This window comes from Dreissena polymorpha, chromosome 13, assembly GCF_020536995.1.
Source record: "Dreissena polymorpha isolate Duluth1 chromosome 13, UMN_Dpol_1.0, whole genome shotgun sequence".
NCBI classification, from domain to species: domain Eukaryota; kingdom Metazoa; phylum Mollusca; class Bivalvia; order Myida; family Dreissenidae; genus Dreissena; species Dreissena polymorpha.
This window is the reverse complement of record NC_068367.1, coordinates 17,943,830-17,958,438: the sequence shown is the minus strand read 5'-3', so window position 1 is coordinate 17,958,438 and position 14,609 is coordinate 17,943,830. Positions and strand designations below refer to the sequence as shown.

Below are 14,609 nucleotides of genomic sequence, written 5' to 3'. Positions count from 1 at the left end.
CATGCGTTAAATGTGCAATATAGTATTTAAAAGGTGAGGTCAAAGAAGAATTACCGTTTTAAATTCAAGTACGACACTTTTTTTTATAAAATACTATACAGATAAACGACAGAAAAAGAGACATTCAATCGCCAAATTGAACCACTTCATACCTCTAAATTCGATATAATGACGCCGAAGAAAATTCCGTACATGACGACAATGGCCCCTCCCAGGACCGGATATGGTATACTGATGAAGAGCGCTGAGAACTTGGCGAATATGCCGAACAGTCTGTAGAGGATTCCGGTGCATACAAACACTTGACGGCTCGCCACCTGAATAAGAACATCGATGCTCGCGGCCAAACTCTAAATTTCCGTATCGTTCTGTCCATATTACAATTTGACTATAGTGTCATGATAATTATGGAAAATAACAACAACAAGTATGACCAACATTCAGTTAATTAGAGTTTTAATTATCACAGCACTTTGCTGAGGATATGGCATTAAATTATCAATATAAAATAGAAGCAAGCTCCACTCTTAGTTTCCTCGGAAATATGTCATTATTGAGCCTCTCTCTGGGAAAACGGGGCTTAATGTATGAGCGTAACGTGTCGTTTATGATTTCCATGGAAAAAGTCGCCCCATATTAGCCTGTACGGACTGCACAATTTAATCTTTGACGACACATTGCATTTAGTCCAGTTTATACATAACGCGGCTCATTGAGCACTTCTTCAGTAACTTTGTGTAATAAAAACTATATGCCGGTACTAGTATGATACCAAATACATTGGCAGATAAATCAAATTCGCGTTAAACGCCCCCCCCCCCCCTATAATTAAAACATTAAAACGAGTTTATACTGTCAACCCCAAATGTGATCCCATTTACAGCGTACATGTACCTTCGTTACTCCAATAGCGCCAATGTTGCCCCCGTATGTGGTGGTGGCATGGCCGCATCCCACGGTACCGGATATCATGCTGCACACGCCCTCGATCATTATGCCGCGATTTACCGCGTGTTTGGGCGGGGCTGGAACGCGACACACATTCGCGCATGCGTAGTAGTCGCCGATAGAATCCAGGACGGATATCAGAGTTGCTATCATGCAGGAAAGAAACGCTGCGGCGTTGAAACCAAATGCTCCGTATTGACCTAGAGATTTTGGGAAAACAACAACAAATGATTGCTTTATAACTGGTATTTTTATGACCTAGAACTGCCGCAATATTAAAAATAAATACGGTTATTTAATGAAATATACTACGTTTTTCACTACCGAGCATTTGTCAAACTAAATGCTTCGTAGATTATTTTTTTCAATTAAGTTTGTTTTTCTTTAAAATAACCAAGCCTCCTCATTTTAAAATTCTCCCATTCTGCCAGTGCACGAATTATTTATCAAGACAAGTCCGCCCCTTCAAGTCCCAGCTTTTAGTACTTATAGATGCATCCGTCATCAATTATCGTCTTACGATCAATAAGATAGAACTTGTAGACAGTGACGTGCCTGGATACGGAAATGTAAACCATGGGTTGTCATAGATGACCTGAATTCTAGAGTCCGTGCGCGTGTTGTAACCAACGGAAGTTTTATCATCCGTAAGCACCCCTGCATACGTAAGCGCGCCGCATAGCAGCCAGTTGAGGATAATGGATATAAGGATCTGGGAAAGAAAAGTTTATATTGTAAACATTGGACCTAAAAAGCTCCCGCAACTCGGACTCGAACCACTGTCTCCTGGAGTAAAATGACTATCTCTTAGACCACTCGGCCATCCGTGCTCATGAGATGTATTTTATACTTTATATAAGCAATCCTCGTAGTATCACACAATATAGCGACAAAAAAAAACTCTCCAAGTTTTGCAACGCTTTATAAGTTTCATGTTTGTAAATCGTCAAAAGATGCATATAAAGGATATTTTAGAGCATGGTAAATGTTCAGTATTACTGTTTCCTCACAAATATCACTACTAAAACGAAAATTTACGAATCTGAAACACTATTTTTTAATTTTGTCACTTTACCAAAACGTGAAAAGGTCCCTTTAATATTGTTGGTAGTCGAGGATAATGAAATAAATGATTATTGGAATAAAAATTGTATATATGTGTGATACACAGTTCGGAATAATAAATACCGTGAGCTTGGAGATACATAATTACACATGAGTCATGGGTGGTAAAGGAGTGAGGGAGATAAAATATAATATATGTGTATGTTTATTCACACAATGAAAATTCAGCTGCATTAGCATGATAATTTTATCATTAGGTTCTATATTTATTGCAAGAAACCAATTGTCAAATTGTGATATACAACGCAAATGTACAAGACAACACACATAAGCACAAACTTATAACTCAGAAATGAATCAAAAGGGGGTCATCGCCTCGAAACGCTCAATACTACTTTTGTGGGTTTAAACCGGTTTAAAGGAGCTGCAAACCATGATAAAATGTCAATGTAAATTGAAGACATAAACATCACAGGCAGTTGAAGGTAATGGGCAACATGCTCGGGAGAAACATTTTATATAAATTACATACATTTAGTATCTAGGTAAATGGGAAATACGACCTAGACGCGATGGAATGGGCAGATCAGAATGTTTCATAGTTCAATGTTAAACCTTGTGTTACATAGTATATTATGAATTACTAATATACAGTATTAAGCACGGAAGGAACTTAATATTACAAACAGGTAACACATTTTCACGAATTCTCTCACCGCAAACACTTGGTGCAGGGGGTATCGTATAATACAGAACCCGAGCGACGGGGTCCACACGGGGACAGGCATGTTGTACTTGGCAAGGTAAAGGAACATCACCACCGCTACCGCTATCGTCCTGCATACACGCGGGGTGGATTTTTACAAAACAATACATGCTTGTCATGTTATTCTGGTAGTGAGCAGCGTTATATGTATGAGAATACAAATGAAAATTCTTAAAGATTATAGTAAAACTACTTACACACTTGTAAAGTATCATACATATAGATATATAAGTGTGTGCAATTAACGCTTAAGAGTGTTATTGCATTCCTTCAAACGAAACATACCATAATTGCGGAAAGCGTCGTCTCTGATTATTCTTTGCGGCAGGAACTGGCTAATATGGGACGACACTTTACGCATATGCATAAAACCTTGTTTTCAAAAACGCGGCTCTTGTTTTACTCTCGAACCTGACGTAAGACGATTGTCCGATAAATCAGAGAACTGGATTATATACGCCTAAACGTAGCGCAACATACACGTTATACATATAAGAATTGCATGAAACGTTAATCAATTCAACTTATTCTACATACGACAGGGCAATTCCCCAATTAGCTTCCACGAACTTTAACACGGGTCCCACGAGGGCGATGAATATGAGGATCATCGTGGGCACGATGGTGAGAGGTCCCACGAAGCGCAGCAGCAGCCCCATCAGGCCCGTGAACCCGAGCATCGCGTGCACAAACCCGGCCACGATTAAGCTCCCTTGAATCTGGAAATAGATAAATTAATAATTGAAAAATGTATGTTTATCAATAATGTACTAATTGCTGTATACAGTTTGCAATATAAACATTTCATACGTCACATCATTATTATAGAAGAAGTGCGAGTAGAAAAAACGTATCGCTAGTTAATTTTGAACACTCGCCTTAAAACCTTACCATTCTGACGTTGTTAAGTATCCTTTCCATGCCTATGTCTGCGCCCAGAGTGCCATTGATATTTGACATGCTTGCGTTTGATCCTGCAAGGTTACTGGTCATATTGGTTTCTGAAAAAAAAAGTTAAACAAACATAAAACGCAACTCAAATATCGTTGCTAACATGTCTCGTTGTGTAATTATAATAGCTGTAGTTTTCATCTACATGTATTAACAAAACCCCATTTCTCATTTTCGCCATTTTTACACATTTGTAAAGAACGTGTATTGTGATTGGCCAATTATGTCGTTGCTATGACCACGGTGCTTGCATCAGTAGTCTCATACCCCACCCACTCTTATATATTATTCTCTATATAGAGAAAAGTATATTTGGATTGTTTGGTACGGAGCTATTCAAGAAAGTGTCAAATTATTTCGTTTGAACGTAAAATTGAGTGACATCAATAAACCATGTCAATGTCATATATGTCCCAACTTTTCTTAGTTTTAATTAGATAATTGTATAGTTAAGGTATAATCGATTAACGTTTGTGTAAACTGAGACTGATACATAGCATATGACATCGAAATTGAATTAAAGAGCGCCATAAAGTCAATTCAATAGTAATTTAAGAATGATTGATATTTGTGTTTGCGAGCGTCTTTGCGCCCCTACTGACCTGATGTTTCGCTACTGCCGCTACAGAAATTGCCATCAGCACTTGCCACCAAAAGCAGCGGCACCACGTACTCTGGCGCGGCTCCTTGGAACAGGGGTAGTCTGAAGTATGTGGATCACGCGATTATAAAATAAGCATATTGCATTAGCAAATAGAATACTGGTGTTTCAGATCGGCGTCGTTTATAATAGTATTGTATTTGAAGGTTCAATCTGTTTTAATGCACATCTACTTGCCTCTGAATGACTTTTACTCATTGAACATTTCTCAGTAAAGCGTTTTCGATCTGAGAACTTCCTTCGAATTGAAAAAGAGTTAATTGGTTTAAAGTCTTACTTTTTTGATACCAGTGAATGCATAGAACGTTATATAAGATATGGAGACGATGTTTTATTATATATCTTACCGAATCCCAAACAGGTTCTGACAGACGGTGGTTACGCCGCTCATGAAGAGAGTGGAGCTGAGGAGCTTAGCCTTGAACACGTCATCGTGGGAGGCGCACACCGCCTCCGCCACGAGCAGAGACACAATCAGATTACCGGACAGCGACAGGAGAGCTTGCTGAAGATAACAGGTATAAAGATATAATGAGGCTATTCATCGAACATGGCTTTAAACCCAAACACAAACGAGCGATCGCTATGAGGTAAACTAACAGTCGAGTTGAACGCCCCGTTACAATAACAGTGATACACTCGGCTGTCCAGATAGCGTCTTTGGTACACGCGCTTCTCTTCACATCGACATGTATGGCGCACCAAAGGGGTCGAAACTTTAGCTTCTGCTCGAGCAGAAAAAAATGCTGCTCGAGCAGCAATTTACTGGTCGAGCAGCATTTAAATGCTGCTCGAGCATTAAAATTTCTGCTCGAGCAGCAATATACTGCTCGAGCAGCATTTATTTTTAGAATAAGCCATTGAACCCGTCAGCCAATCAAATTGAGCTTACAACCGGACGACATAAGCTATCTCTACGGAAACGAGTTAAGTCGGAAATCTGACGATTTTCACAGTACCCCTGTGAGATTGCTCCGATCAGTCGCCGTGAAAAATGTCAGATTGATGAAAAATAATATTTAACGCATTTTTGTTTCAATTCAACTTAATTTCGCGTTTTAACAGCTTGCAGTTATTTTCGGACATCTTTTTTTTCGGACGTTCAACGTAAACACGCTGTCCACAACAAATATATCAAAATAGTAGTTCTAAAACCATGCAAACATTTGAATTTTAAAACGATTTTCGTTTTAAATGTTATATATATCGATGATGTACATGCATTACGTTGTAAAGAAATATGGTAATGCCTAATTTACAGTCATGAGTGTTGCAGTGTTTTAATACAAAGATATAACATTGATTTAAGACAATATTTTCAGATTATATATATATATATATATATATATATATATATATATATATATATATATATATATATATATATATATATATATATATATATATATATATATAACTCCGCCAAGGACGGTCCCAAGCCCGCGCTTAAGAAGGAGGAAGGTTGGGCGTAGGGCTAGCTACCCTACCCTGTTGAAACCTTATTGCTACAGAAACGCCAAACAGAATAACAACAGACATCACGGACCTAGGAGAAGGTGGTGTTATGCAATCTGTACAAACTTTTTTCTGAAAATCAGTCGAAAATGAAAGTTTATTTATGTAATGCATTTACGTATATTGATAAACATTTAAAAATTGGTGTTTTGACAGTTTTTTTAACCTCAGCGGTCAATTGTATAAACAGTGGTTAATATTAACTTTAGGGACTTGATTTAACGCAGTTATTTACATGGTTATGTTACCGCAATATAGTTGTATTTGTATAAACGATGGTTACTTCGTTGTAACCTAACGTATACGTGGTGTTATTGCGTTGGTTCAGGACCAACGCATTAAACAACACACCCATCACAGTCCAAGGCGAGGCGCTGGAGGAGGTGGACAACTTCACCTATCTCGGCAGCATTCTTGACAACCAGGGAGGAACAGGTACAGATGTCAGAACCCGCATCGGTAAAGCACGAGCAGCCTTCCACCAGCTGAAGAACATCTGCGGATCCAGCGTAATTGGCATCACCACCAAGATTAGGCTCTTCAATACCATCGTGAAGCCGCTACTCCTATATGGAGCAGAAACCTGGAGAACCACTGTCACCACCATTAAGAAAATACAGGTCTTCATCAACACGTGCCTCAGGAAGATCCTCAAGATCCGCTGGCCAGACAGGATCTCCAACGAAGAATTATGGAGAAGAACAAACCAGCAGCCAGTTGAAGAAGACATCCTTCAGAGACGTTGGAGGTGGATAGGCCACACCCTTCGCAAGCCTGCATCCAATACAACAAGGCAATCCCTCACATGGAACCCCCAATGGAAAAGGAAGAGAGGGCGGCCTAGAAACACCTGGCGCCGTGACCAGGATGCAGAGGCTAAGCAGATGGGCCAAACATGGGGGCAACTTGAGAGACTCGCCCAGAACCGAGACGCCTGGAGGAAGCTGGTTGGCGGCCTATGTCCCAGATGGGACCACAGGCGAAAATGAGATGAGATGATATATATATATTATTTCAGCTTAAAAAGTTAAAAACTGATTATGGACCAAATTCAGTTCCAGAAATGTATAATCCCGATCGGTGTTTTTATAATTATTTTAGCTAATTCACATGCACACTCAATTCAGGAAAACTATTGTATTATATTTCACACAATCATAGTTACCACTATCATCATTTATTTAATCTGTCAATAAGCTCGATTGGTAATTGTCGGTTCGGCTCGGGTACTGCTTTAAAGTACCCTGTGTACTCTTAAGTATACTTTAATGTACCCCGGGTACGCTAAATATACTTAAACGTACCGTCGATCTGTCTGTCAGTGCAGTCAATCACAAACTTTTCAGGGCTTTATCTCAGAAACTCAATATATGTTTTCAACATGAAACTTTATGGGTGTATAAATATAGCTGAGGACAGGTGCCATGCACAAAAACCATTACCCGTCGCTTTCTGAAATAAGAGTTATTGCGCTTTGTTGTTTTTGTATGATGTAACTAGGGCTGTATCTCAGATACTATACAAGATTTTAACATAAAACTTCATGGGTGTATAATTATCAATGCACGAGAACCATAACCGTATACTTTCTTACATAACGGTTATTGCCCTTTCTTGTTATTGTTATTTTATGATGTAACTTTTCAGGGCTATATCTCATTTATAGAACCATGCATAAGAACCATAACCCTTCACTTTCTTAAATAAGAGTTATTGCACTTTGTTGTTTTTGTATGATGTAACTTTTCAGGGCTATATCAGAAACTATAAATACAAGATTTCAACATGAAATGTCATGGGTGTATAATTGTCAATGAGAAAAAGTGCCATAACCCTAGTACATATGTACATGTCTGATTTTAATTTTCAGGACTATATCACAGATACTATACACGATTTAAAGACGAAATTTAATGGATGTTAAGATATCAATTAGGAGAGCTGTCATGCACAAAATCTATAACCCTACACTTTCTTAAATAAGAGTTATTGCCAATTGTTGTTTTTTTATGTTGTAACTTTTAAATAAGTGAGATAAGGGTACAACCCTTCATATAAACTTTTCTGTTAGTTTTGCACCCATCAATAATCAAATTTATTTGGCGGGGGATATCAATTTAACGAATTTGCTTATTATTAGTCTAAACGTTGAAATGGACTTAATATTTTAAGTAGCATTGAGAATATAAGACACAACAGACTCATCAGTCATCAGTATTATGTTAGCATATCTTTAGTCGGTTACTGAACTAGGGCAAATATAGTTGAAGTTTATCAGGTGGTCTAAAAGTCCACACCGCCTAGCAGATAAGTCTACAAAGTATTTTAAAACCGGTTCATGAACATGAAATGATAAGTCATTTCCGCCATCGGGATTATTTATTTTTAAGTCAATATAGTGACTTCAATCCAAAACACATGAAATAGATAGTTACAGGCTTTGATGACACAGTGAAATGACTGATGGCAAATTGCGCTCTTAAAATGGGACCCATTTGACTTCAGAGTATATTATTGGTGCAGACCTGAACAAGATATGCTGTGAGACAATTAAGTTTGTCATATATACGTACAAGATCGCTGAAATGATGAATACAGGGAAAAAAAATAATTTACCTAGTCAAACCATTTTATACATTCCAATTATGGAAATTAAAATAAACTTAACAAAGACCGTCCACTTACTTAATCCAATTCATACTGCACATTGTGTTTCATCATTGTCAGCTAAACTGTATAAATTTACATTATTAATATAAAATTACACTTATTTGTATTCACAAACTTATCCGCTCCTTTAAGACATATTTAGATCAGGATGTACATGATCAAATATCACATTATACAAATCTGCACCTGAAGAGGCGAAACAAAATACCCAAATATTTTCTTGACATAAAGCACATCTTAAGAATGCTGTAAAGATAAATTACTAACATAAAAAAACTCAGTTAACCGCCATTTGTAACACTGACAGCCTAAGCTGGTCAAAGTCATGGCAAAAAAGAGTTAATGATTACATGATTTTTTTATGAACCATTGTGTTTGTTAATTTACAGCTCATGAAATCCAAATGAAACCAAATTTTGTTATTAATGAACTTTTCATGAATATGTAGTCCGTTATAAGGCTAACAAGTTAAGTACTCACAGTTTCACAGTTACATTTTACTACACACTTACTACACAAAGTAAAATAATAAACTTTACCATAATTTATGAAAATTTGGTTCATGGACTTTCAGTTTGTAAATAAAGAAATTCATTTATTGTATGATAAATCAATTCAAAAAGGTGCATACATTTATTATCATAAATTTGAAGAAAAAAAAACAGGTACTTATAGTTAATTTATGTAATGAGTTCAAAAGTATCTACAATCTCTTGCACGACGGTTACATTACATTCACCTCTGTGTTGAGCTCATAACGGACTATTTTTATGAGAGCGCCTAATTCATGCGATGATCATTCCAAGCATTCATCATGATGTTATAGTATACTAAACAATCTCTTGCACGACTGTTACATTACATTCACCTCTGTGTTGAGCTCAGAACGGACTATTTTTATGAGAGCGCCTAATTCATGCGATGATCATTCCAAGCATTCATCATGATGTTATAGTATACTAAACAATCTCTTGCACGACTGTTACATTACATTCACATTTAAAGCAAACCATCTCATACCATAATATCTTATATCAGTCTCTATGCATAATGATAATATGGATATGGTTGTTTGATGTTAACAAACCTACATTTTTGTGTCTAAGAGTATTTAAGATATACAATTACCGTATATATACCTACAAATATTTGAATAAATCTTAAAAGGGCAATATATACAATATAAAAAGGTAGTATAAGAGACAAAACCTACTTATCTGTTGGTACAAAGCTTTCAAAATCACTTACCATATAAATTCGCATTAATTTTAATGAATCTATCACTGGTTGATTCAATCAGTCAGCCTTATATGTGCCGAAGGTGTTAATAAGTTTTTCCAAAGGAAGGGATCTGGATCAGGGGCGGATCCAGGATTTCTGTTTAGGGGGTCGGGATATTGAAAGATTTGCTGGGAGTCCAGGGGGCGCTTAGGGGCCCCTGGTGGGTTCAAGGCAAAGCCCTGCTAAGGGGTCCAGGGGGTGAAGCTCCATGATTTAATTGATTTTGAAGGCTTTGACAATCACTTCTCGAGCATGTCACGCCTTATGTACTTTCATCAAAGTACCTTCTTATAATGCCAAAAAGTGCAAAGTTTATATGTAATACGGATAAACCCGGCAACAGAGAGTCTTTAGGGGGGGGGGGGGGCATACTCAGCGCCCGCCCCCCCCCCTTTGGCCAGTGGAGCTAAAATCAATTAAGGAAGGGAGCGAGCACCCCTCCCTATGCCAACCATAAAAGCCCCGGGGCATCTGAAATATGATCACAAGCACTAATAATCATGTATTCATGATAAAACCCGCTCACCACTGTCGATAAATTGGAAACTGTTATGATTGTGAGATATAATGTAAACATTTGCATACAGATCAATCTTTTTTCTTCAAGCCCAACACAAAATAACAATGCAAAATTAAAGTTTTAAAGGTGTTCAATGGGTACAAATAGGGTATTTATCTGGACATTGGAAACTTTGAAATACATGAAAATATCATCAAACAACTTAAATGTATATCATTGTTAAATATGTTTTTCTTGATTTTTCTCCAAATTTTACACAAATATGGGTGATTTAAAAAATAACTAGAAATGGCCCGGCAGAGGCCGACGTGTATCCTCACGCCGCATGTCTGACCCAGGGGTGCCCCAGGGTTGGTAATGGGGCCATGCATAGTTGAGATTGAACGCATTGTCATAAGAGAAGTTCAGTAACAATTAGATGTTAATCAGTGTAGAAATGAAGAAATTATAGTACAAGGCAATTTTGGGTGGACTAGGCCTATGTGGGCGAGGAGCCCCAGGGTTGGTAATGGAGCCATACATAGTTGAGATAGACTGTATTGTCATAAGAGAGCTTCAGTATCATTTTGAAGTAAATCGGTGTAGAAATGAAGAAATTATAGTAAAAGGCAATTTTGGGGGGCTTGGCCTATGTGGGCGTGGTGCCCCAGGGTTGGTTATGAAGCCATGCATAGTTGAGATTGATCGTATTGTCATAAAAGAGGTTCAACATCAATTTGAAGTGCATCAGTGTAGAAATGAAGAAATTATAGTACAAGGCAATTTGGGTGGGCGTGGCCTATGTGGGCGGGGTCCCCCAGGGTTGGTAATGGGGCCATGCATAGTTGAGATTTACCATATTGTCATAAGAGAAGGTTCAGTATCAATTTGAAGTGAATCAGTGTAGAAATGGAGAAATTATAGTAAAAGGCAATTTTGGGTGGGCGTGACCTATGTATGCGTGACCAATGTGGGCGGGCGCCCCAGGGTTGGTAATGGGGCCATGCATAGTTGAGATAATTCGTATTGTCATAAGAGAGGTTCAGTATCAATTTGAAGACAATCGGTGTAGACATGAAGAAATTATAGTAAAATAACCAAAAAAATGAGTAAACATCTCTAACCCGGCCCCACCCCAACCCCCATAACTTTTGACCCAGGGGTCAGATCAAAATTCCAAATAGTGCAGGGTCGCACATATACTCATAGCTACCATGTGGGTAAGTTTCAAGGTTCTAATGCTTATAGTGTAGGAGGAGAAAGTGGGCAGGACGGACAGACGGACGGACGACGGAGATAACCACAATATCCCAATTTTTTCTCTGAAAAGCGTGGGATAATGAAGCCTAAATGAAAATTTTTCTCAAATTTTAGATGTGTAGTTATGGCAACAGTTTTGTTTGTATTGCATAGGTGAAGGGTTCAAGTTTTATAAATGAGTAGGGCCGTTCTGTCAGATGTAATCACTTTTTCACAACAAAAGATGTAAACCAAATGTTTTGTTATTTTTTTGATAAATGTACATGTCTTTGGCACTTAATAAAATCCTACATGTTAGGATAAACATGTTATCAATATTTTGTGTGTTTTGTCAACATGAAGTATGATCTTAAGCAAAATTTAAATACAAAATCAGAAGCGTTCTTAAAAATATTATGGAAAAATGAAATTTTCATGATTTTTAACACTTATTTTTCAAAACTATACTCCTAAAAGTTTTTTTCCTAGCCTCAAATCAGTGTATCTTAAAGCAAAAACTCAGATTTATCAAAATTTAGGATGGCCTTCAAATATATGTGAAGTTTCTTTGTTATTATATAAGAAAATCTGCAAAAACTAGCTTTTGCCAAAACTGTATACAATTTTCAAACATTTGTACACTTGGGACACTTACATGTATACAAGTAAAATAAGCAAACCATTCAACATACATGTATATAAATACTTTTGAAATTTTTATTACATTTGACTATAAAAATTTATGTTTCCCCAAATAATGTTCTGTGCTAGAAGGTCCGTTTGATGATTTAAGGTTGATGTTTAGAGATTTAAGGTTATTTGTACTTGACAACTTTAGTTTTCATTTATTCTAAGAAATACCCAAACAGTCAGTAATATAGAATACAAATTAAATTGGCATTACATATTCTAATAAAATAAGATAAGTTACAGGGAACTTGAATTGTTTGCTGAAAGGATCTAGCATGATTTTAGGCCAAATCTGTACACTTGGGACATTTTCAAAATGGATGAAAATCTGAAGAAAATTAGCATAACTTTTATATGTATTTTATTTGAGGTATTTTTGTGGCCATTAGTATGTTTATGACCTATGGGATATCAGAGGCATAAGGAATCTCCATAATTATGCAGTGTGTCATAGATCTGTATTTCCCATAAAAAACACATATATTTCACAAATTGTAGATACATTTGACCTGGTTTTAAATATATTTCACATAGTTGTATATATTTGACCTTGGTTTCATAATTTATCTTGTTCTATATAATAAAGATCTATTTGACATTTCTCTCTATATGCTGGAGATCTATATGCTGGGCATTGTTCTCTATACAAATGTATATCATACCTTGTTCTCTAAATATCAAATGATGTTCTCTACATATTAAACATTGTTCTCTATGGCATTGACATCTTTAAATATGAGACATTATGCCTCTTATATATGTTGGAATTAGATATCTATATATAAGACATTGCTCTCTTTACTTGAAGTTGATTTAATATTGTGTTCTCTATATATTGGACGCTTTTCTATAAATATTGAACATGGTTCTGTATACAAAATACATGTTTATATTTTTTATAATATTTGACCTCGTTTTCTATAACATAATTCACTGTTCTATATTTAGACCTTGCTCTCTATATATTAAACATTATATTCTCTATATATTGGACCTTGTTCTTTATAAATTAGACATTGTTCTTTTTATACTTTATACATGACACGATGTCCTCTTACTTGACCTTCCTCTGTAATACAATATATCCTCTATATATTTTGGCAAGGTGTCATTACAATAATGAAATAATAATAAGTGCTGTACCGTTGTTTATCGAAGGTTTTAACATGGTTTTGAGTTTAGATGTGTAGGAATTGTACCACAAGGGTGACAGCCTGCGTGGTTTAATTATAAGTGTCTGAAAGACTTTGTCAACCATCATATTTGACATTTGACCATGTTCAACTTTTATTTTGGCTTTTTTTCAGTTGCTTTTGAATGCTTTATTAAAGCGTATTTAAATCATTAATTCTGCTATTATGTAAGTTTGTTTTCACTTTCTGGAGGTTTATAAGAAAAATGTTCATTTTGTGTCCCAAGTGTACATGTACAACATTTAATAACCAACTTCAGGCTAACATTGAAGATTATTGGAGAAACATTTTGTTTAAAATTGACATTAATTTGAGAAGAGGAAATGTATTTTTGTAATAATGTTATGGTAAAGTCAAATATACTTCCTACAAATAATCATTGATATGCTTATATTTTTCTTCTGAAGACAAAATATGGAGACACACCCATATAATAAGAGTATTTCACCCCAGATTGAAGAAACCACCTTTTTCTCTTGGAGATTACACCCTTCTGTGTACTTCTTTCCAGAAAATTAGTGCCTTTGTTTATTTTTTAAAGGGATCTTTTCACTGTTTGGTAAATTCACAAACTTGAAAAAAGTTGTTTCAGATTCGCAAATTTTCGTTCTAGTTATGACATTTGTGAGGAAACAGTATTACTGAACATTTACCATGGTCTAATGTAGCCAATATATGCATCTTTTGACGATTTGAAAACCTAGAAAATATAGTGCTGCAACGCGAAACGATTGAATAATTTGGAGAGTTCTGTTGTTGTCGTTAAATTTTGTGAAACGACGAAGATTGCTAATATAATGCATAAAATACTTCAAACTAGTATGATTGGCAGAATAGCCGAGCGGGCTAATGCGTTTTTACTCCAGGTTACTCCAGGACTCCGGGGATCACTGGTTCGAGTCCAGCTGCGGCTACTTTTTTTTCCTTATTTTAAATTTTATTCTTGATTTTTTACCGAAGCTTTTAAGATCCATTGTTTACATTTATCAATATAATGCATTTAATGACTTATTTCAAAACATGCCAAAAACTGTGAAAAGGCCCCTTTAAAAGCTATCACCTGTCCATCAAACATGATAAAAATTTCGTACACTTGGGACAATACGATATTTGTCTTGCAAATAAAGTTCA

At 36.2% G+C, this 14,609-nt stretch overlaps 1 pseudogene; it reads right to left on the bottom strand.

Annotated features, from left to right (window-relative positions):
• Positions 1-14,609, bottom strand: part of LOC127855346 (solute carrier family 23 member 1-like) — a 64,546-nt pseudogene that overhangs the window by 20,398 nt on the left and 29,539 nt on the right.